This window comes from Silene latifolia, chromosome 10 (genome assembly GCF_048544455.1).
Source record: "Silene latifolia isolate original U9 population chromosome 10, ASM4854445v1, whole genome shotgun sequence".
NCBI lineage: Eukaryota > Viridiplantae > Streptophyta > Magnoliopsida > Caryophyllales > Caryophyllaceae > Silene > Silene latifolia.
The window spans coordinates 67788480-67813925 of NC_133535.1; positions in this window are offsets into that span (position 1 = coordinate 67788480).

Genomic DNA, 25446 nt, shown 5'->3' on the forward strand with positions numbered 1-25446 from the left:
TGTTAGTATTGATAGTATTAATAGTGATATGAGTAGCTAAATCTATTTCATGTTGGGATTAGGGGATCTACGGTAGAAATGTGACGATGTAGTGAATAAGTTAGATGAATTAATTGTGAGATTCTGCCATAGCAATATAACTGTATTTATCGGCTTAGTTGAGTGCAGGCTTCTGAGTCACCTTTTAATCTGGTTAAATTTAATCCTCGATCGGAAGATTGGACTAAATAGACCTGCTATGAACAGTAGACTACATTGACGAGGACGGAAGTTAAGTTAGTGGAAGTTTAGGATAGAAAGTGGACCGGAAGGACATTTCCATATCCGTCTCGCAGTAATTTATCTAAGTTGTTTACAGTTGAGTCACTGGACTGCCGTAGTGAACCAAACTCCTGACATGTCCCCTCTCTATTGATAGTTTAAACTCATTTTCTACCTTAATTGCTCTTTCTTTATCTCTCTTCCTTTAAACCAATTAGTTTAGAAAATCAATTTAAACACCCCCCCCCCCCCCATTTTGTGACCAAATAGACAGACTTTTACAGATATCTTGCCTCCCTGAGGAGATCGACCTGACTTCCCTAGCTATATAGTTAGTTTAGTTAGTTATTTTTGATAGGTATACGACAGCCCTGTCAACTTACTTATTTCAAATTAGAGTTGTTGTAAGATGATTCCTTTTAATATAATTTGTTTGAGTTGGTTATAGTAATATTACATATCAATTATTGTATTGTTTTAACTTAGTTATTTCAATTTGGAGTTATTGTTGTGGTCTTATATAATTTGCTTATAGTTTCATAATTATTTATAACTTACCCCATTTTTTTGCTTTTAGATATTTCAGTGAGCTTTTGTTTTCTGCGGACTCAGCCCTCATCAATAGGCAAAATATTGTTCTCGCCGGGAAGAAATACTGGTGGAAATATGGTGAAAACAACGACAAGACGCGATTTTCGTTTGAGGAAACACTTTTAGACCTAGTATCGGAGATAAATATATGTAATATTTGTGATGTTACCACTGTTTGATGTATTATTTGAAATGCTTAGATGTAATGTTACTGGTGCTTAGTTATAACTTATTGGAGATGTTTAAATGTAATGTGTTGGAAAGTTATATAATGAAACTAAGTGATTTTTTTTAACCTTGTTATATATATTATTATTATTTCATTTTTATGATTTTGCTATTCCATTAACCAATCTCAATTATTGATTGAATGAAAATAACTAGTTATTCAATTAAACAACATGAAAACAAACACAAGATAGAAATTTGATTATATTTGAGTTTCATCTCAATACAATAACACAATTTACTCATTACAATAACCGAGTTTCTGCATTACAATAATTACAAATACCGAAGTTTTACATTATAATAACTGAGTTTTTACATTACAATAATTGAGTTTCTACATTGGAATAACTACAAATATCAGACTTTCTACATTACAATAACGGAGTTTTTCTACATTACACTAACTAAGTTAATCAATTAAACAAGATGAAAGCTAACAAAAAATGACCAACTATATACATCAATTTTTCCATTGAACGTCAATTATCCGCGTATATCGTGACTCAACCTGCAAATCACCAAAAAGCAAAATATAACTTAACATAACACCCAAGAAGTAACTGGATTGTAAAATAAATGAATTGTAAAATAACTATAACTCACGAGTGAATAACTGAATCACATATAGAATAACTGACTTTATTCATTACAATAACAGAGTTTTCGCATTACAATAATTACAAATACCAGAGTTTCTACATTACAATACCTGAGTTTCTACATTACAATAACTGAGTTTCTACATTACAATAACCGAGTTCCTACATTACAATAACTGAGTTTCTACATTAAAATAACTACACATACCGGAGAACATTATTCTTAATAAAAAAGTTATTTTATTATAGTAACGTAATTATTCAATCATACAACATCAGTTATTTTATTACACGACGTCAATTATTCCATGGAGCATCAGTTATCCCTGTTCAACGTCGTCATTCCACCTGCAAATTACCAAAAATAATGAAATCTTATCAGAATTTGTTGTAATCAACAAATTTTCTGTTGAATTTGTTCTTTAGTAATGTTATTAATCATGAATTCGCAAAAAGACAGAAATCTGACGAGTATTTGTTATTCTCATCCTGCTTTTACTGAAATTCACGGAAAATTAAACACAAAAATCGGATTTGATTTTTTATATTAGGGTTTTTCCGAAATTTCATCATTAATTGGAGAAAAAATTGATCGTACGTATCAATTAAAATAATTAAATTTGTGAATGAATTTGGTGTAGACGATTGAAATTACAAAAGAAATTGGGAAGAATTGATGAATTTGTTGATGAATCTGGATGATTTTGATTGAATTGATGAATTTGTTGTGTTTGTAAAGAGAGAGAAAGGAGAAAAAAAGTAGAGAGAAAGTGCGATGAAATGTTTTGTGTGAGCAGGTATATTTGTTACATCAATTGTATATATCTGCGGGGGTAACTCACGAAAAGTGGCAAACTCACCGGATCCCGCTTATATATATATATATATATATATATATATATATATATATATATATATATATATATATATATATATATATATATATATATATATATATATATATATATATATAGAGAGAGAGAGAGAGAGAGAGAGAGAGGCAAGATCGGGTGAGTCCACCTATATTTTTGAGTCCCATGAGTCCACTTATGTATCACACACTGTACACAAGAATATCATGAATAATTCTCTCAAAAAAAAGAATATCACGAATAATGAAAACTACTATAATAGATCTGCTACTTAATCGGAGTGATGCTCTATGTTATTATGTTAAGAATTGCATCGTCTAGCAGCTGTTCCATAATACAAGAAGCAGAGACGGTCCACTGAGGCGTTTTGCATTATTGCATTATGTTTCAACATCAGGAATATGAGGCATTGACTCCTTGTATTAAAAGATCCAATTCATTATAGTCTAGAGTTTATTGGCGACTAGATGAGAAACCAATGGTAATGTGGACAATGATTGGGCATGATGACTCAACATAATATGACCAGAAATAAAAGCAAAATGAAAGGGTGACAGTACATAAATAAAGGGATGAGAGGACATCATTGCGTGATATCCTGAAGTGTGCCGTGAAAATGTTGCATAGACAGGCAGACATGAATAAACAAGTGCATTAATGAATTTCGTCTATATTGCCAAGCCGTGGACGGAGGCTTAATGAATTTCGCCTACATTGTCAAGCGTTTCGGGGGATCTATGGTCATCAAACAGGTAAAATCTTGATAATCCACACTCAAATGTATTTACCAGTTAAGGCTACACGATTCCGGGTTCATTATTAGCTAAAGAGTTTTCAAGTCAAAGAAGTACCTTAAAAGATCAGGTAAAAGAGAAGATGGTGAAAGGCGGAGTTAGGTTCAGTTGTGTGATATTCTATAGTATAACACGTGATATTGTTTTATGACACATGTGATATTGTTTTGTATAACTTGTGATACTCTTTTACTGGACTCACAGACTCAGATACAATATCACATATTATACTAAACAATATCACATCTTAAATCTTTTTTTTTTTTTTTTAAAAAAAAAACGTGATACTTTTATGTATAACGTGTGATACATAAGTGAACTCACAGGACTCAAAAATATAGAGCGGACTCATGTGATCCTAATTCTATATATATATATATATATATAGAATCAGGATCCCGTGCGAACTAAATTAGGGTGTGAACCGTACGAATTGACTTAAATCACCTAAAACTAACGCGCGCTAACAACTCATTCTAACCTCTGCTCCTCACATTAACTCTCCTCCAAACACTTTCTGTCTCTCATACATATCGAAAATGGCGCACTCCCTCCGGTTGCTGCCACCATCGAACGCCGACACTCCCTCCGACCTACCATACAATGGCATCGACCACTTGACTTCCACTCTACCCCGTTATGCACCTATCTCCCTCATACGACAACCAAATAGAAAAAAAATCGATACTTAATTTCCAGATCTACCAAAAATGTTTTATAATTGATGAAAAATAAGGACATTGTGGATGTTGTCGAAACATTTCAAATCAAAAAAGGTATTGTTCGGTCGGAGATCACTCATTCTGCGATACACTCTCCTCCCTCTCCTACCCAGTAGCCAATGCCCCTGCCGCCGGTGACTAACCACTACGACCAAGTTCGCTCGACGTCATGCTCTTCTATCGACTATCAATATCATACAAGAGTGTGTTCCGATTTGTTCATTACTCTTTTTACTGTTTCTCATTTTTTTTAAATCTTTGTAATTTTAATTAGATCTACTAAAAATAAGGTAAAAATTCGAAAAAATAACTGTTATAATGAATAAATCGGAAAAGTTAAAAGTCGAAAAACGTCTTTTATGGCGGAAAATGATTCAGATGGTGGTCAGGACGGTGTCTTGTGGGAGTTGGGGTGGTCAGTGGTGCCGAAACATTGCTGTTAGTGACGAGGTGGTGCTGGTTGTGGTTCTGACGACGTTGCTTGTTGTGAATGGGTAAGCTATTGGACGTTATCGGCGCCTTATTTTCTCGCATATTTAGCTATGCAAGGTGGCTTGGTAATGGTTAATTGGGTCGAATTGATTTTTAGGTGTATTGAGTCAACTGGATCTGATGTGGTTTGACGGGGTTGAGGTAGATGGCAGTAAAAGGGAATTTGATTTTGGGTGGTAGCCCGGGTAAGGGGTAGGTAAACGCCGAGCGTCGAGGTGTTGAATGATGTGGTCGGTGTCAATGGTGGGGTCTGGCGGTAGGCTGTGGCAGGGGCATTGATGGTGGTGGTGAAGTTTGGTGTAATTGCCGATGTATGTTCAAGTGGCTATCGGGGTTATTGATGGTGGGGACGGTGTTGGTTTCGGGGTTAGTTCAGGGATGGTGGTGGTGATGGTGCTGGCAGTAGATGTGGTTGTGGTAGTGTTGGGTGGGGCTGGTGGTGGTTTTGGTGGCAGGTTAGGTTGTGGTCACTAGAGTGGCGGTGGGTTTGGTGGGTACACAAAATACCCGCCCGAATACGTACGGTATTACTACCGGATACGCATGGCAATGGTTGTGACGATGGTGAGGGTGGTGGTGGTGATGGTGGTGGGGGCAGTGGTGATGGCAGCGACGGTGTTGGATACACAAAATACCAGCCCGGATACGTACGATATTACTACCGGATACGTATGGTAATGGTGGTTCATTAGTTTGTTGATGTGGTAATGGTGTTTGTAGGCTCCCGGTGGTCATGGCGGTGGTCATTGTGGTAGGGTGTGGTGGTCATGGTGGTGACAACAGCAGTGGTGGTTGGTGGTGGTGGATTGTAGTGGAGCGGTAGATACCTAAAATAGCAGCTCAGATACACATGTTATTACTACGGGATACACATGGTATTACTACGGGATACATGTGTATCTGGTACTAAGTATGGATACAATGTGTATCCGGTAGTAATACAATGTGTATCCGGAAGTATGAACTTGTGTATCCGGAAGTATGAACTTGTGTATCCAAAAGTGTATAAAATGTATCCCAAAAAAATTAGTATTAAAAAAGTGTAAAAGTGGCTCTAAAATTTTAGTATAGAAAAAGTGTATCTACTTGTGTTATAAAATGTATCTGAATAATAAGTGTATCTGGTAAAGTAATAAAATGTATCTGAAAAAAAGGTATATAATTAAGGTAGTTCGTACGGTTCGTACCGTAACTCGATTAAATACTGAACCCACTCCTATATATATATATATATATATATATATATATATATATATATATATATATATATATATATATATATATATATATATATATATATATATATATATATATATATATATATATATATATATATATAAGATCAAGTAAGTCCATGTCTTACATTTGAGTCCATAAGTTCTCCTTAGAGCCCTTGGATGAGGGAAAAGGATGGCTGAGATTTACACAAGAAAAAAGGAAATTAAAGCTAATTAAATCACTCTCTCACTACCCATACTAATTAATCACTAATTCAATATATATACATTTTCCGCCCACCTACTTATCTCTCATCCACACAATTTCCCTCATATTTTATCTCAAAAACCTCTCATCTCTCAAAATCCAAAAAAATTCAAAAACAAAAAAATCAAAAAATTTCCTCCCTTTTCTCTCCAACCCAACCCACCGGCTACCCCCACCACCCACGACACCCCCACAACACCCACCGTACCATCCGACATCGCCTCCACTGCACCTCACTGCCGCCATCGGCCTACCACGACCGCACACAGCCAATATGCTCCCCACCACCAACCACGACTTCCTTTCCTCCCCTTTCCTCACCGCCACCACTAACGCGCGCCACCACTGCCTCCCTCCTTCACGCCCCATTTCCCTCCACCAACGCAACCAACCTACCATCCTCGTCTCCACCACCATCGGCCCACCACGCTACACCACACCCGAGGACCCCCACGATCACCACCATCCACCCCCACGACTTCACGACATCACCTCACCACCAGCCGCCTCCTTTCCCACGGTCCTTCCTACTCCACCACGACCTTCCACCGCCCTCCCCTTCTCTTTTTTCCAGATCTGCCGCCGTCTTCTTTTTTTTCTTTTTTTTTTCTTCTTTCTTCAATCTCACGTGAATGTGGGTTTGTTGTTTTGCAGTTTGTTTTATTTTTGTTTTGTTTTTTAGTTGTAGATGTGGGTGGGTTGTTTTATCTCACGCCGCATTTGTTTTTTTTTTCTTTTTTTTTCTTGTGACTTTTTCTTTGCTTTTTTCTTTTTCAGATCTACTTTTTAGAGGTGGGGTTCTTTTCTTTGCTTTTGTGTTTGTTTATGGGTGTGGACGTGTGGTTGCGTTTTCTCTGTATTTTTTTTTGAAATTGCTTATCTATTTTTGTAAAATAGGATGGTGGTGGTTATTGTTGTAAAATATGATCCTAATATCATTTTTTTAAAGATGAGATGAGGGAGGAGGAATTATATCATTTCTTTGGTATATCTTCAACAAATGAAGATAAATACTAAAATCTGAGTATATTGGTGTTAAAATTACAATTTTCTGTTAAAATTACAATTTTCTCCATTAAAATTACACTTTTTGTTGTTAGAATTACACTTTTTTCTACTAGAATAACACTTTTTTAGGCTAAATTACACCTTTTGTTGTTAGAATTACACTTTTTTCTGTTAAAATTATACTTTTTTCTGCTAGAATAACACTTTTTTCGGCTAGAATTACACTTTTTTTTGTTAGAATTACACTGTTTTCTGTTAGAATTACACTTTTTTTTGTTAAAATTACACTTTTCTTCATTAAAATTACACTTTTTTCTTTTAAAATTATACTTTTTTTGCTAGAATAACACTTTTTCGGCTAAAATTACACTTTTTGTTGTTAGAATTACACTTTTTTCTGTTAGAATTACACTTTTTTCTGTTAAAATTACACTTTTTGTTGTTAGAATTACACTATTTTCTATTAGAATTACACTTTTTTTTTGTTAAAATTACATTTTCTTCATTAAAATTACACTTTTTTCTGTTAAAATTACACTTTTCTTCAATAAAATTACACTTTTTTCTGTTAAAATTATACTTTTTTCTGCTAGAATAACACTTTTTCTGCTAAAATTACACTTTTTGTTGTTGTTAGAATTACACTTTTCTCCGTTAAAATTACACTTTTTTTGTAACACTCCGTTTTGATGATTGATCTTCTTTTGTGGATTGAGTGCTCGAGTGTTATGGAAGTGAGACAAGGTTGGCAACGTTATATTGTGGTTATTCGATAATATTATGGAGTTAGTGTCGAGAGGCTATGCTGTAGTTGGGATGATACCGTGAGTCATGTTGTGGAAGTAAGTGTTGTTGGTAGACTTAGTGTTAGGTGTCCATGTTTTATAGGTTGGGTTGGAACTTCGGGGACGAAGTTCTTTTTAAGGGGGGAAGATTGTAACACTACAGACTTTATTAAGCTAAGTACTCGACCGAGTAGAGCCTACTCGGCCGAGTAGTGCTAAGTGTATGTTCTGTTTGGCTTCTGCCGAGGAATACTCGGCCGAGTATGATGAATACTCGACCGAGTAGAGGATACTCGGCAGTATACATCATACTCGACCGAGTATCCTGGTCGACGAGTATTAATTCAGCGGTTGATGGGAGTGTTTTTAGAGATTATAAAATTTGAGAAATCAGTTTCTAAAACACGGTTTGTAAACCTAATCAAAACCTACGACGCTCTAATCATTCCCAATCTCTCCTCTGTGTATGTATGGACAATCTTAGCAACCGCATTCAATCATTCATCCTTTCGTCGGTAAGTCTTTATTCCCCATGCTTGTTGATGATTGTTCTAGGGTTTGTCTTTGATTATGAATTTGGGGGAAATGGGGTTTTGCATATAGTGTGTGCGTTATGTGATTGTTGATTATCATTGTTGTAGGTGACGATGTGGTAATTGTTATGCTTATTGTATGATTGATTGCGGCGTAAGAGGATTGCGAAAAGGTAGGGTTTCCCTACTCGATTCTTCGTTAATTGATTTAAGACTGTATTTATGTTGTATTTGTTGTTATCTGCTGATCATCGGATTATGGGTGTTGTGGTGACGGTGGTGATGTGATTGTGTGGTGACGGTTGTGGTGTTGAGGCAATTTGTGATGTTGTGGTTTGTGTGATTGTGGTGGAGTCACTTGCGGGAGTGGCTTCACACCCTAGTTCGCCCTCCGTGGAACCCGCCACGGGAGGGGATGTGCACATTAAGGGACGGGGATTGTTAGTCGCTCGTTGATGAGCCGGACTAGGTGGGGATGGGCTGCGGTCACCCACCGGCGGCGAGGATTACCTGTTGCGATGGGTAATCTGGCAGGGCTACACACTTCGGTGTGTAGTCGGTTACTGAGTGAGATCGATGATCAGCTGGTTGTATTGTTTGTTGTCTTATGTTGATTGAGTGGTACTGACCCCGTTGTTGTTGTTTTGTAAAACCTGCGGTGATCCATTCGGGGATGGTGAGCGGACTTGACAGTATTGCATTTGATGAGCTTGGGCGGTCATGGGAAGTCGTCATCACCGGTTGTAGTATCACGATCACGAGTCCTAGCTATGATTTTGTAATTGTCCTCGATTGTATTCACCGTATTGGTTTTGGTTTGGGTTTGGATTGTTGTAAACATTAATACTTTACAAAGATTCTAATAAATGTGTTTGGGACGGACGCTTTTGATCTATACTAACCTCGGGCAACCGAGATGGTAACAACCTTTCATGCTTAGGTAGTCCTGGTAAGGTACCTTGGTATGAGGGGGTGTTACAAAGTGGTATCAGAGCCGACGATTCCGGCACCTAAAACAAATGAACCCAATGAACTTAGGGAGTCTAAATAAAATGAACCCGGGGAGAGTTGTTTGGAGCTACCGCAAAGACTTGGGAGACGTCCCGGAGTCGCACTAAGGCCCTTACGATCTCAAGCCGGTCACATGGGGTGAAATTTTGTATGTTTGAGTCATGTGTGTGTAATACTTGTAACTTGAGCCTTGTGTAGTTGTTGGATGAAATGAAAGGATTTGACCATGGTGGTATATGATAAAGGAATTGCGTAGTTGTGTGTGACAGAATCTGAAGCATGTTATGTGTTACTTGCTAGGCTTTTGAAATGGGGTGTGAAGTGTCATATATAGATGGAAAATTTTGTGTAATTGTGCTAACGAAATGTGAAATTGGAGTATATGTAATGTGAGGTAGGATGTGTCTACATAATCATGATGATGTTAATGTTTGGTTGTTGGTCGTAGCATGTGGTTAAGGTCATACGTCTACATATGTGAATGTCGTGTTTAATTCTAATGTGAGTATGATGAAAGTTCACCTATGTACTGGTTTTTAGAAGTATTGAGTTGTTATTGTTTGCTTTATGCATGTTTAAGTTGTTTTGTTAAGAAATTTTGATTTGTATACAAACCGATTTTGGAAGGGTTGTCTTAAAACTGTCATAAGTCGAGTTCTAGAAATGATATTGCTGTAATTCCAAGTTGAGGTGATAGCTTGTCCTCTTACGATTTTAACGATAGGTCACACGCCCAAAATGACCAAGTAACGAGTGAGATATGACTGTTTTACGAAAACTGGACGGTCTTTGAGAATCTGCGCCGATACTCGACCGAGTAGTCCCTACTCGGCCGAGTGTCTTTTGTACTCGACCGAGTGTTCCATATTCGGCCGAGTAATCTCTCTGTGATAATACTGTTTAGCGTCTGGAGTCCTGAACTCGGCCGAGTAGTCTCATACTCGACCGAGTAAGGTCCACTCGGCCGAGTATTCCCAATACTCGACCGAGTAATCCTTCTGCGACAATTGAGTTTGCTTCTGGAGTCGAAACTCGACCGAGTAATATAGTTACTCGACCGAGTACCTTGTACTCGACCTGGTATGTTATGTACTCGACCGAGTACCTCATTGGGCGGCCACTTTGAGTCGGTGGCTATGTTCTTACTTTTATTTTGAGCCGGTGGCTATATTTTTACATTGTTTGAGTCATAGGGTATATACACATGTATGTTTTGAGTTTTAACGCATTCTCTTATATGTGAGACGGTCTTGATACGTAAGTTACCAAATACTATGATAGGGGGAATGCCGGCTTATGAGGGACATGTGTTGGATAAGGAAGACATGTGAGAGATAGTGGAAAAAGAAAAAGGAAGAATGTGAGCTAATTGAGGCAAAGAGCATGTTTTGTGAGATATGATGAGTGATATAGTCGGTGTGTTGAGTAGTATAAAAGTAAGTGTATATGGACAAGGGTGATGTAAGTGTAAAGAAGCATGAGAATGAAAGATTGAGATATGGGACAAGAATAGTGGCATATTTGGATGTGTAAGGATTTAGGGAGGAAGACAGCTAGGATAGAGTTGCTTAAGGATATATGTAATGGAAGGTTGTTGTAAGAAGATAGGAAAGAGAGGTATATAGTGAACTTGAAGGAAGTGATGTCGCGATGTGGATTTGTAGATAGTGGCTAAGTTTGGGAAGTTGGAATATTAAGGGGTGAGCCTAGTGTGTAATTCTTTGGAAAATTAACGGTATGACATAAATTTTTGGTTTCCTAGAGATACGAAAGGGAGATACGACTAATGGAAGAGTAACCATTAGTGTGTAGACTTGATGTGACAAGGGTGAGTGAGAAGCAAGATGAGAGAGGATAAATGATAAGAAGAATGATAAGATATTGATATGAATTAATGGAATTAGAGTTGTGGAGCTATGGGAGAAATAAACAAATTACTTAAGAGTTAGGTAAGAAGTAATAAGGAGTTGAGTGGTTAATTGCTTTTGTCGAGTGTAAAAAGAAAAGAATGAGGGGAGCAAAACTAAGAAAATGTTCACCGGAGTTATGTGATATAAAGTAAGAAATAATCGTCGAGATGTATGATACTAGCATGAGGATTTGAGTTAATGGTTATATAGGAGTTTCAGAACAACATGATTAGTCAGGAGTTTCGAGGAACTAAGTAAAGTAAAAGTTGGGTAGAGAATTTGCACGATATGAAATCTTGGTGGGGAATCGGGTAATATGACAATTAAGAATAGTATTGGGAAGAATATTGAGGTAAATCTTGTTGATGGATTGGATGTTCTTTATTTGGGATGATAACCAAAGAGAGAAAACGGATTGTGATATTACGAAGTGTTAGTAAGAGAGTGATCACATGAAGGATGTTGGTGCCATAGTATTGTCACTAGTGGTTGAGGATGATGTTACTTTAGGGAAGTTAGTTGTTTTAATGAGGGTGATTTTGTGGGGGTGATTAATATGTTTGGTTGTGAGGGAGTATAAGATGTAGATATGTGAGGTATTCGCTCGAAGTTGGGTACTGATGTTATGGCTACACTTTTCGGAGGAGTGATAATTGTGGGTATGAGAGGATATGTTATGAAAGGCACCTGGGTTAAATCCGGATGAGAGGTATTCTTTGTCAAGTGGTAACTTACGTGATCAGGATTGACTGGTTGGATGTGATTATGGGGCTATGATGTGTATAAATGTTTGTGTGAGGTTCTGACCTCACGAGAAGCGGTATGGTGTGATAGTCATAAAGTTGTTATATGAATGTTTGTGATATATGTTGGGTACGACAATATAATGGAATAAGGTTCAAAAGGTAATAATTTGATTGATCTGACATGGATAGTTAAAATTGTATGTGTATTGATGATACATGTTTATTCCGTGAAATGGTAAGAATGATGTGCATGAGATTCTTGTATGTTTATTCCGTATAAAATGTTGTGTTATGATCGAGTAAAGCGGTTTTGAGTAAGTTTTCTTGTCCGGAGAGTTATACTGAGTCAGTGTTTGTGGGAATTATATGTGGGCGTGATGTTTATCGATGTGGTTGTTGTGCCTCGGGTGGTGATCCGGGCACGGTACTTCGTATTGTGATGCGGGCATTTTCGCGCTGCGGTGCGGCTGTTGGTGGCGAAGTTGCGATGCCGTCACCGGTTGTGGTGGAGTATACGGGGTGGTTACGATTTGAGTTTCGAAAGTACAGACCAGTTATGCACAGATCGTTGTTTTGTTGCTGTTGTTTCTGGTGAGTTTCGGTTAGACATGTAGACTGTTGTTTTGTTTGTTGATGTTTCTTACCAGTTTCGGTTTGGGAATGAGGGTAGAGGATGATATGAAAGAGAGTTGTATATGTTTTCGTTGTTGTCATGGTATAGCGATAATCTGTTGATGAGACACAGTTGTGATAGGTTGTTACAGTAATTTTGATCTTGTTCTAGATGAGGCTTTGGTAGAAATGGTAATGGTTAGTGATTCGTAAAACATGTGTGGTAATGACCTGAAAGATGCAGGTGGTTCATAATCCTGGGTTGAGATAGTGAGTGTAGAGTGTTGGGGAATTAGTGTCATGTTAAGTTATGTATGAGTTTTGCGGTAATGAAGGAAAGAAGATGAGGATCTCGTGTGAGTGTACGTAAAAAGTGTGGATCGTGAGTTATGCTTTTGGCGATACGAGTTTTATATAGTTTATATAGAGAGGTATGTCGTGTTGCGGTAATGTGGAAGAGTTAGAGTGTTTGTTATGATCAGGATTGTGTGGTATTGGTTAAATGGGGTGCAAAATGAGTTGAGGTATGATAACTGTTTAAGTAAGAGAGCCTTGGATATAGGAATAGTAAGTGTTTAGATTATACACGTGTATCTTTCACATGTGGTGGCAATGAAGATAATGAGAGGTATAGCTGAGGATTTAGTACTAATGAGTTACGAGGACGTAACATGTGTCTTAAGAGGAGTAGGATGCGGCAAATAGCGTTTGAGGATTGTGCATGTCGTAATATTATTGGAAGTAGAGTGTTGGTGTAGCATAGAGGACGGATATTTGTTTTAATTGATTTGATTAAAGAGCATAGAGGACGGATATTTGTTTTAATTGATTTGAGTAAAGGTCATGACCGTGCTTGTAGTAGTTCGATGTTTAGCAATGAGAGAATATTTCAACAGTGTTGACAGTTGTATGATAATGATTATGAGTCCGATAGTTTTGACAGTTGGAAGATGATGTTTATGTATTTGAGTAAACTTCGAGGACGAAGTTCGCTTTAAGGATGGTAGAATGTAACACTCCGTTTTGATGATTGATCTTCTTTTGTGGATTGAGTGCTCGAGTGTTATGGAAGTGAGACAAGGTTGGCAACGTTATATTGTGGTTATTCGATAATATTATGGAGTTAGTGTCGAGAGGCTATGCTGTAGTTGGGATGATACCGTGAGTCATGTTGTGGAAGTAAGTGTTGTTGGTAGACTTAGTGTTAGGTGTCCATGTTTTATAGGTTGGGTTGGAACTTCGGGGACGAAGTTCTTTTTAAGGGGGGAAGATTGTAACACTACAGACTTTATTAAGCTAAGTACTCGACCGAGTAGAGCCTACTCGGTCGAGTAGTGCTAAGTGTATGTTCTGTTTGGCTTCTGCCGAGGAATACTCGGCCGAGTATGATGAATACTCGACCGAGTAGAGGATACTCGGCCGAGTATACATCATACTCGACCGAGTATCCGGTCCGACGAGTATTAATTCAAATGGTTGATGGGAGTGTTTTTAGAGATTATAAAATTTGAGAAATCAGTTTCTAAAACACGGTTTGTAAACCTAATCAAAACCTACGACGCTCTAATCATTCCCAATCTCTCCTCTGTGTATGTATGGACAATCTTAGCAACCGCATTCAATCATTCATCCTTTCGTCGGTAAGTCTTTATTCCCCATGCTTGTTGATGATTGTTCTAGGGTTTGTCTTTGATTATGAATTTGGGGGAAATGGGGTTTTGCATATAGTGTGTGCGTTATGTGATTGTTGATTATCATTGTTGTAGGTGACGATGTGGTAATTGTTATGCTTATTGTATGATTGATTGCAGCGTAAGAGGATTGCGAAAAGGTAGGGTTTCCCTACTCGATTCTTGTTAATTGATTTAAGACCGTATTTATGTTGTATTTGTTGTTATCTCATTGATCATCGGATTATGGGTGTTGTGGTGACGGTGGTGATGTGATTGTGTGGTGACGGTTGTGGTGTTGAGACAATTTTGTGATGTTGTGGTTTGTGTGATTGTGGTGGAGTCACTTGCGGGAGTGGCTTCACACCCTAGTTCGCCCTCCGTGGAACCCGCCACGGGAGGGGATGTGCACATTAAGGGACAGGGATTGTTAGTCGCTCGTTGATGAGCTGGACTAGGTGGGGATGGGCTGCGGTCACCCACTGGCGGCGAGGATTACTTGTTGCGATGGGTAATCTGGCAGGGCTACACACTTCGGTGTGTAGTCGGTTACTGAGTGAGATCGATGATCAGCTGGTTGTATTGTTTGTTGTCTTATGTTGATTGAGTGGTACTGACCCCGTTGTTGTTGTTTTGTAAAACCTGCGGTGATCCATTCGGGGATGGTGAGCAGACTTGACAGGTATTGCATTTGATGAGCTTGGGCGGTCATGGGAAGTCGTCATCACCAGTTGTAGTATCACAGTCACGAGTCCTAGCTATGATTTTGTAATTGTCCTCAGTTGTATTCACTGTATTGGTTTTGGTTTGGGTTTGGATTGTTGTAAACATTAATACTTTACAGTACTTCTAATAAATGTGTTTGGGACGGACGCTTTTGATCTATTCTAACCTCGGGCAACCGAGATGGTAACAGCCTTTCATGCTTAGGTAGTCCTGGTAAGGTACCTTGGTATGAGGGGGTGTTACATTTTTTTGTTAAAATTATACTTTTTTCTGCTAGATTAACACTTTTTTCGGCTAAAATTACACTTTTTCTGCTAGAATTACACTTACTATTATTGGACTAATGTTACACTCTTCATGGACTTGGTCATATTCCCATATTCTCATTTGACTAATGTTACACTTTCAATGGACTAAAATTACATTCTCAGTGGACTGAAATTACACTTTTCTAGACTAAAATTACGCTTTTCTGGACTAAAATAACACTCTCATTGGACTGAAATTACATTTGCCTGGACTAAAAAAATACTTTCCTGGACTAAAATAACACTCTCATTGGACTGAAATTACACTTTCCTTGACTAAAATAACACTTTTTGTCGTTAAAATAACACTCGAAAAATGCTAAAATTACAATAAGTCGTGATAAAATTACAAAAAAATTAAATATTATTCGTCAAAATCAGTAAAAAAAAAGACTGAAGTTAAACTCGTAAGATGCAAAATTCTCGTAAACATTCCTTAAAATTACAAATTTCAAAATAATATCCGTCAAAACCGCTTCGTAGATTAAAGTTACACTTTTTGCTGTTAGAATTACACTCGTAAAATCCTAAAATGTCGAAAACTTGTCTAAAAAAACGGAAAAAAACAAATGAAAAGTGTTAACAAAATTTTCATAAACTTTGAAGTATAAGATAAATGGTGGTGTTAATTGTGTATGATAATGAATTAGTAAATGTATTATTAAAACTAGAGAGAGAAGTGAATTAATTAGTGTTAAGTGTGTTTCTTACTTTCAATCTCAAGCATCCACCAAGCATGATCTAAGGGATATGGGAGGGACTTATGGACTCAAAAGATATGAAAGACTTATAAGAACTTGACACTATATATATATATATAGTAATGGGATCATGTGAGAATACACTATCTTTTTGAGGATTGAGGATTGCGTTACAATATCAGAGGTTCTTCAATACAATATCACAGGTTATTCGATAAAATATCACATACAAAAAACACCTGTGCAAAAAAAAAAATATAATTTTTTTTTTCAAAAAAAAAAAAAAATTTTGACAAAGGTCTGATTTTTTGTAATATTTTATTGAAGAACTTATGATATTGTATTCACAAATCCTCAATCCTCAAATATTTAGGAGTTCTCACCGGATCTTGACTCTCTCTCTCTCTCTCTCTCTCTCTCTCTCTCTATATATATATATATATATATATATATATATATATATATATATATATATATATATATATATATATATATATATATATATATATATATATATATATATATAGGGAATGAAATCATGTGAGGATAGAATATGTTTTTGAGGATTGAGGATTTTGTTACAATATCACAGTTTATTCAATAAAATATCACACACACAATGTTTTTTTTTTCCTTTGACAAATGTCCGATTTTTCGTGATATTGTATTGAAGAACTTGTGATATTATATATTCAAATCCTCAATCCTCATATATATATACATATATATATATATATATGTATATATACATATATATGTATATATACATATATATGTATATATACATATATATGTATATATATATATATATATATATGTATATATATATATATATATATATATATAGAGAGAGAGAGAGAGAGAGAGAGAGAGAGTTGGGATCTTGTGAGTTTGGTTTCTTATGGTGAGTTTGTGCTTTGAAATCTCAGCCACTAGATTATATTAGAGATGAATAGTCAAGATCTAATCTTACTTGTCATATAAACCACTGTCATTTACTTATTTTCTCTTTTTTCTAGTGTTACTCTTTTTTTTTTTTACTTTAATTATTTTTATCTCTTTTTTTTCCTCGTGTTATTATGCTGTTATTGTGCTTTTTTTTTTTACTACTTTGATTTTTTTTTTCTCTTATGTTTTTCTCTAATTTTCTCATTATGTTACCTTTTTTTCTTTTTCTTTTTGTACCATTTTTTTTTACTTTAATTTTTTTTACTCTTATTTTTTTTACCTCGTGTTATTATATTTTTTTTTTACTTTGATTTTTTTTACGACTTTGATTTTTTTTCTCTTTTTTATTTTTTTATTTTTATTTTTTTTACCACGTGTTATTGTGCGGTTATTGTTGCTCCACTGTTATTGTGATGTTATTCTGCTGTCACTTTGATTTTTTCTACGACTTTGATTTTTTTTCTTTTTTTTTACCACGTGTTATTGTGCTGTTATTGTTACTCCGCTGTTATTGTGATCTTATTCTGCTGTCACTTTGATTTTTTTTATGACTTTGATTTTTTTTTTTTCTTTTTTTTTTTACCATGTGTTGTTATTCTACTGTTATTCTGCTGTTATTGTGATGTTATTCCGGTGTCACTTTGATTTTTTTACTACTTTGATTTTTTTACTCTTTTTTTACCGCATGTTATTGTGCTATTATTCTGGTGTTATTGTGATATTATTCCGGTGTCACTTTGATTTTTTTACTCCTTTTTTCCCCAGTTATTCTGCTGTTATTGTAGTGTTATCTGTGTGTTATTGGAGTATTATTCTGATGTTATTCTAGTGTTATTGTGTTGTTATTATAATGTTACTCTAGTATACAATTATTCTAGTGTTATTCTTTTTTTTTGGTACATATTATTCCAGTGTTCACCTCAAAGGTAACACTAGAGGAATATCATATGGTATCCTCATCTCGCAAGACTATCTAATCATTATTTAATTCATGAAATTTATTGGATGGCACGGCAACAAATAAGACAATTCGACCAAGGCAGACTCGTATCTTAACAATCTAGATATTATGACAACAAAATTGCACCCGTACAAGACCATAGCTCAACATGGCACATATGCATCAACCATCTCTTGCGAAGCACTAGTAAATTTATTTGTCCTTAGTGTGAACAACTTGAAATATAGCTTCAACTTGAGAATTTGAGTCAAATGTTGCTCTGTGTAATTGCTTCGTCAAGGTCAAATTATTGGTTGCAACAAGAACAAGGATTCTTTCACCTTGCTTTGTCATCAACCCATCCCAATGAGTCATGAACTTGTTGTTTATCTTCCTCATAGATTCATGCTCTCCAACCCTACTCTGCTGTCCGAGCATACTATCAACCTCGTCTACAAATATTATTAGCAGCAAAGGTAAACAATGCCCTAACGTTCTTTTCATCTTCACCAAACCATTTAGATGTAATAGTAGACATAGACCTATTTAATTTGTATACACAAAAGCCAAACCTTAGCATTTGTGTAAATTTGGACTTAATTACTCAACTCCTATGTTTTTAAATGAGTAGTTGCCACTTTATTTTGCATACCAAACTTGTAACACTACGGATTTTCCTTGGTGACTACTCGACCGAGTAGAGCCTACTCGGTCGAGTAGTGCTATGGTTGTGTGTTATTTTGGTTCTGCCGAGGAATACTCGGCCGAGTATAGTGAATACTCGACCGAGTATTGGACACTCGGCCGAGTATGCACTTACTCGACCGAGTGCCCGATTTGGCGGAGTGTTAATTCGACGGTTTGATTAGGGAATGTTTAGGGTATTTTATATTTCCGCGTCAGTTTCTAATATCATTTTCAAAGCTTTATCATTTCTACGTTACCCTAATCACACCCAAATCATTCCCTAATCCTTCTCTTAAGCATTTTGTAGCGTCATTGTGTGGATAATCGTCGTGAGTCTTGCGTATAAGTTCTCGTTGACCGTTGGTAAGTTTTATCTTCGCGACTATTTGTACCTTTTTGGGTTCTTTGTACATTTATATGGGAAGGGGATTTTGGGAATTGTACAAAGTGTAATCGTGTTGCATGATCATTGTATAGGAGAAGACTTCGTAGAGGAGCCTTTTTGATTGTCCGTGTCGCATACTTCTTGTTGATTGCTAAGGTAGGGTTTCCCTACTCGCCATCGTGCTTTGTATGACATGTTGTTGTAATTATCGTTGTCTCGTGATCATCGGAGTATGGAGGTTTTTGTGACGATGTTGGTGTGAGGGGATTGAGATGACTGTGATGTCATGTGATTGTGATTTTGGTGGAGTCACTTGCGGGAGTGGCTTCACACCCTAGTTCGCCCTCCGTGGAACCCGCCATGGGAGGGGATGTGCACATTAAGGGACGGGGATCGTTGTCGCTCGTTGAGGAGCTGGACTAGGTGGGATCGGCTGCGGTCACCCATCGGCGGCGAGGATTACCTGTTGCGATGGGTAATGGCGGGCTACACACTTTGGTGTGTAGTCGGTTACTGTGTGAGCTTGGATGATTGGGAATTGGTGATGATCAGATGATTATTGCATTTGTTTGTCTTATTAGTTGAGTAATACTGACCCCGTTGTTATTTGTGGAATCTGCGGTGATCCATTCGGGGATGGTGAGCAGGCTTGACAGGTTTTGCTAGTGAGAGCTTGGGGATTATCTTGGGAGATTTGCCACCTCGAGTCATAGCATCACCGTCCGAGTCTTAGTGGGTTTTCCTTTAATGTTAAGACTTTGAAGTTGTATTTTGTTAAACAGTATTTGGTTTTGGATATTGTAAACTTTACATTTCACAAGATTTTAATAATTGTGCTCGATTCGTACGCTTTTGGTATGTACTAACCTCGGGCAGCCGAGATGGTAACACACTTTCATGGTAGGGTGGTCCTGGTAAGGCACCTTGGTATGAGGGGGTGTTACAAAGTGGTATCAGAGCCGAAGATTCCGGCACCTAAATAAATGAATTTAATGAACCTAGAGAGTCTAAATAAAATGAACCCGGGGAGAGTTGTTTGGAGCTACCGCAAAGACTCGGGAGACGTCCCGGAGTCGCAAATTGGCCCTCACTAACTCGACCCGGTAACATGGGAAAAGTGGTGAGAGTTAGGTTTTGTATGTACATGTATGTGATGATGATGGTTGGTAAAAGTTGATAGTGGAAAGTATATGTGTTAAAGTTGTGAATGCGGTGATGGGAGGAGATGGTGGATGAGACGGGTTGTGAATGGTTGTCATGTTAGAACTCGAATAAGCATGAATTGTATGCTGATATGATTACAATGTGGCATTAAAGTTTTTAATATATGCATTGTATGCTGATGTGATCATAACATGGCTTTTAAGTCCTTAAGATTATGTATTTGCTACGGGAATAGTGAGCATGATAGGGGAATTATAATCTGTAAACCTGTTTATAGCTTAACTCGGCCGAGCAGGGCAGGTACTCGACCGAGTATGGAGTACTCGGCCGAGTAACCAAGAACTCGACCGAGTGTTGTTTGATGGAAAGTAGCAGTCGCTACTGTTTGTGATAACTCGACCAAGTATGAACGTATACTCGACCGAGTAGTGTCCACTCGGCCGAGTGTTGTTACACTCGACCGAGTGTTGTTTTTGTGTTTTGACGTTCGCTTCTAGAGTCGATACTCGACCGAGTATCCGGGGATACTCGACCGAGTTGGTTTTACTCGACCGAGTATGATGTATACTCGGCCGAGTGTTCTTATGGCGGAAGAGTGTTAAATTTTGAGCATGTGTTTACGTTTCTTTAATTCTTATCAGCTCAAAATGCCGCCCAAAAGAACTCCTGCGCAGATCCAAGCTTCAGAGATGACTCTTGATGAGGTTACTCGCATGATTGAGCAACAAGAGGCTCTCCTTGAAGCTCTCAAAAATGTGGGAAAAGGGAACGAGAAGTCGATGGATGCAACCCAGCTTAGCATCAATATTGCTCGTTTCCACCCTCCCACATATGACGGGGTAGGTGAACCAAAGCTGCTCGAGAAGTGGCACCGTGAGATTGAAGCTCTCGTGGAAATGGTTAAGTGCCCCGAGGACATGATTGTTGAGCAGGTAGTGTACTACCTAAGAGGTGAAGCTGCAGTTTGGTGGCAGAATGTCAAGGATGATTGCAGCAGGAGCCACTGACCAGGACACCCCACAAATGCAAGCAGGCCAAAACAGCACCACACCCATTTCAGGAAGCAACCAAACTGGGCTAAGTTTAGTGGCTAATAGGTACGAGTACAAGCCCAACCACCAACTGCCACCATGGCCAGCTGGTTGGTCACTAAACTAGGCTCAGAAAAGTCCTAGGGGTCCAAGGGAAAATCACAATGCAAGTCCTAGAAAACCAAGTCGGACAGAATCGCAAAAAATGACAAACAACAAAAGCAAACTTTCCATTTCTGGCTAAACCATGAGGAAAAAGCACACAAAGAACTTTTGGCTTGTCTTCCCATATACCAGATACAACCTAGAGCCAATTTTAATGCCAAGGACTCAATCATTTCGTCCTCAAGTGCCTACATTCAACAGAAAAAGCCAAAGAATGCAAAGAAAGGACCACAACCCGTCACTCACACCGCATTTCTCTTTTGTTTTCATTCCAGTTTACAATTAAGAGCTTTTAAACCGTTGTAATATTGTACTTGGACTCTTACCAGCATGTGAGGAGGGATCCTGACCCTTGGATGTAGTTTTCTTTCAAGTTTGTAACCTAAAAGGGGCCTATATAAGGACCTCAACTCAGATCACAGTAACACAAACTGATTTATGAATGAACCTGAGTTTTCTCTCAAATTTAAACCTCTTAATCTTGTGCTTAGTCTGTAGATTAGAGTCAGGCTTGATAATAACCTGTGCTTAGACTGTGGTTATTGATTAAGTACCGTTAGTAGAGTATAAGCTTTCTGTCTTTGAGACTGTGGTTAGTTTAACTTTGCTGTTTGTTTTAGTTGAGTCTTTCATGTGTTAATCTGTGGAATCTCTTAACTCTAACACCCCAAATTGTTAGCTTAATTCCCTGTGAGAATTCTGTGGGTTTTACAGTTGATAATTATATCCAAAGCTCCCTCCTTTCAGTCAACTCCCAGAATTACCTCGAGTCCACCGTCCATTTGTGTCTCACAGTCGATTCAGATTGAGTATTTAAGGTACTTTGAGTCCTCCACAAATCCTAGAAATTTACTCAGAGTTAGTACTTATATTAAGGGAATTTACTGCCAAGTTTCATGATTTTAGGAGGTCAATTCATAATTTTATTAAATAGCACAAGTTTATTGCATTCCTGAGAACTTGTCTTAGTTCTGCTGGTTTGTTTGTTGTTTTTGTCTAAACCCTTGGACATTACACTGCAAATTGGTATATCAGAGCAAGGTTTTAACACGATTCTATCTTGTGTTAGTCTTGGGAAGGAAAGTGAGTTCATTTTTACCCTAACTACAACAAAACTACAAAAAATAACCCATGAGTGAAGAGAGATTTACTGGTATTGAAACCAGGGTGGATCAGATAGCAGGAAGAATCAATGAACTGGTAAATATTGTCAACACTCTTGCAGAAGGAGTCCCTAACAGGCCACCCTACAGAGGCAGAGGCAGGGGTAGAGGCTTTGTTGGAGCAGGAAGGGGACAACCATACCACCAGGAACATGGAGAAGACATGTCGATACTTGATGAATCTATGGCAGAGGGCATCTACATGGAAAGAGACAAAGATATAAAGGTAGAAATTCCTGATTTCCATGGTAGTTTAAACCCTGAAGATTTGTTAGACTGGATTAGAACTGTTGAGAGAGTCTTTGAATTTAAGGGATATACTGGACAGAAAGCTTTCAAAGTTTCTATCCTTAAATTCAAAGGTTATGCCTCACTTTGGTATGAAACCCTGAAAAGCCAGAGAATGAGAGAAGGCAAGGAACCCATTAAATCTTGGCTAAAACTTAAAAAGAAATTGAAGGATAAGTTTATAGCTAAAGATTACACACAGGATATGTTTATCAAGTTAACCCAGCTGAAACAAGACCAACAATCTGTTGAGTCTTATCTTAGAAGCTTTGAACAACTTACCCTGCAATGTGAGATTACTGAAAAGCCTGAGCAGAAAATTGCTAGGTTTGTTGAGGGCTTAGATCCTAAGATTGCTATAAGAGTTAGAATGCAACAAGTCTGGTCCTTTGATGAGGCAGTCAACCTGGCATTGAGGATTGAAAAGATGGGAAAAGCCAAGGTCACTGCTTCCAAACCCCTTACCAGATCCACTTTCAAACCTTTTTCTGGGGTTAGGATTGGAGAAACTCCAAAACTTGCAACCCAACCAACACCAGACAAGGGAAAGAGTCATGTGAATTCTAAAACCAACACACCTGTGACTGATGGGAAAATTAAATGCTTCCAGTGCCAAGGGTATGGCCATTTTAGGAAGGACTGTCCTTCTAAGAGAACCTTGACAGCAATGGAAGTAGAACAGTGGGAGAGGGAAGGTTTGGTTCAGTATGAGGAAGATGAGACCCTAATAATGGAGGAAGTGGAGACTGAAGGAGAACCAGAACAAGATGCAGTTGTGCCCCCCCTGATACAGGTCAAAACTTAGTCTTGTGGAGGGTCATGCATTCCCAACACTCACCTCTGGAAGCTGATCAAAGATCCCTAATATTCAGAACCAGATGCACAGTCCAGGGGAGGGTTTGTAACCTAATCATAGATGGGGGAAGTTGTACAAATGTGGCATCAAATGCCATGATTAGCAAACTCAACTTGACAACTCAAGAGCACCCAAACCCTTACAAGTTGAGATGGTTGAACAAGGGAGCAGAAGTAAGGGTGGACAAACAATGCTTGGTTCCATTTTCTATTGGGAAGGTGTATAAAGATGAAGTCCTGTGTGATATTGTCCCAATGGATGCCTGCCACCTACTCCTGGGGAGGCCATGGGAGTATGATAGGAATACCACTCACCAGGGGAAGGATAACATCTATAGTTTCAAGCATGAAGGCAAGAAGGTCACTCTGACCCCATTACCACCCAACCAGAGAAACTATGGAGGTCCAAGTATGCCAGAGGAGGGCAATGGTGTGCTATTTCTTTCTGAAGCAGCCATGATCAAGGAAATGAAGCAAGAACAACCTGTCTGGGTGTTACTATCCAAAGAAGTAAGCAAGGAAGGGAGCCCTGAGATGCCTGCTGAAGTTAGGCCATTAATTCAGAGGTATAAGGAAGTATTTCCAAGAGAGCTGCCTAGTGGGTTGCCACCATTGAGAGGCATTGAGCACCACATAGACCTTGTTCCAGGCTCAGTGCTTCCCAACAGGCCAGCTTATAGAAGTGATCCAGCTGCTACCAAAGAATTGCAAAGCCAAATTGAGGAACTTATGAGCAAGGGATTTGTCAGGGAATCACTCAGTCCTTGTGCAGTCCCTGCTCTACTTGTTCCAAAGAAAGATGAGACATGGAGGATGTGTACTGACAGCAGGGCCATTAACAACATCACTGTCAAGTACAAGTTTCCAATACCAAGGTTGGATGACATGCTAGATGAGCTCAGTGGTGCCATGATATTTTCTAAGATTGATCTCAGGCAAGGGTACCATCAAGTCAGGATAAGGGAAGGAGATGAGTGGAAGACTGCCTTCAAAACTAAACATGGACTATATGAGTGGCTTGTGATGCCATTTGGTCTTTCTAATGCACCAAGCACCTTTATGAGACTGATGACTGAGGTGCTAAGGCCATGTTTAGGCAAATTTGCAGTGGTCTACTTTGATGATATCTTGGTTTACAAAGAATAAAGAAAAGAGAGCACCTGAAACATCTTGAAGCTGTGTTCAGGATCCTCAGGGAACAAAAGCTATTTGGCAAACTGGAAAAATGCACTTTTATGGTTGAAGAAGTGGCATTCCTAGGGTACATTGTCTCTGGGAGGGGGATTACAGTTGATCAGGACAAAGTTGCAGCCATTCAATCATGGCCTACTCCTAAAACAATCACTGAGGTGAGGGGGTTCCATGGATTGGCCTCCTTTTATAGGAGATTTATCAAGAACTTCATTCAGTTGTTGCTCAATTACGAGTGTATGAAGAAAGGAGAGTTCCACTGGACTCGAGAGTGCTCAAGATCCTTTGAAAGAATTAAGAAATTGATGTGTGAGACTCCTATTCTGAAATTGCCAGACTTTGATCAACTCTTTGAAGTAGAGTGTGATGCCAGTGGGGTAGGCATTGGTGCAGTCCTGATCCAAGCTCAGAAACATGTAGCTTACTTCAGTGAGAAACTGAATGGAGCTAAATTAAAGTATTCTACCTATGACAAGGAATTTTATGCAATTATCAGGGCAGTCATGCATTGGAGCCACTATTTGAAGCCAAAGCCATTTGTGTTACACTCTGATCATGAAGCTTTAAAATAT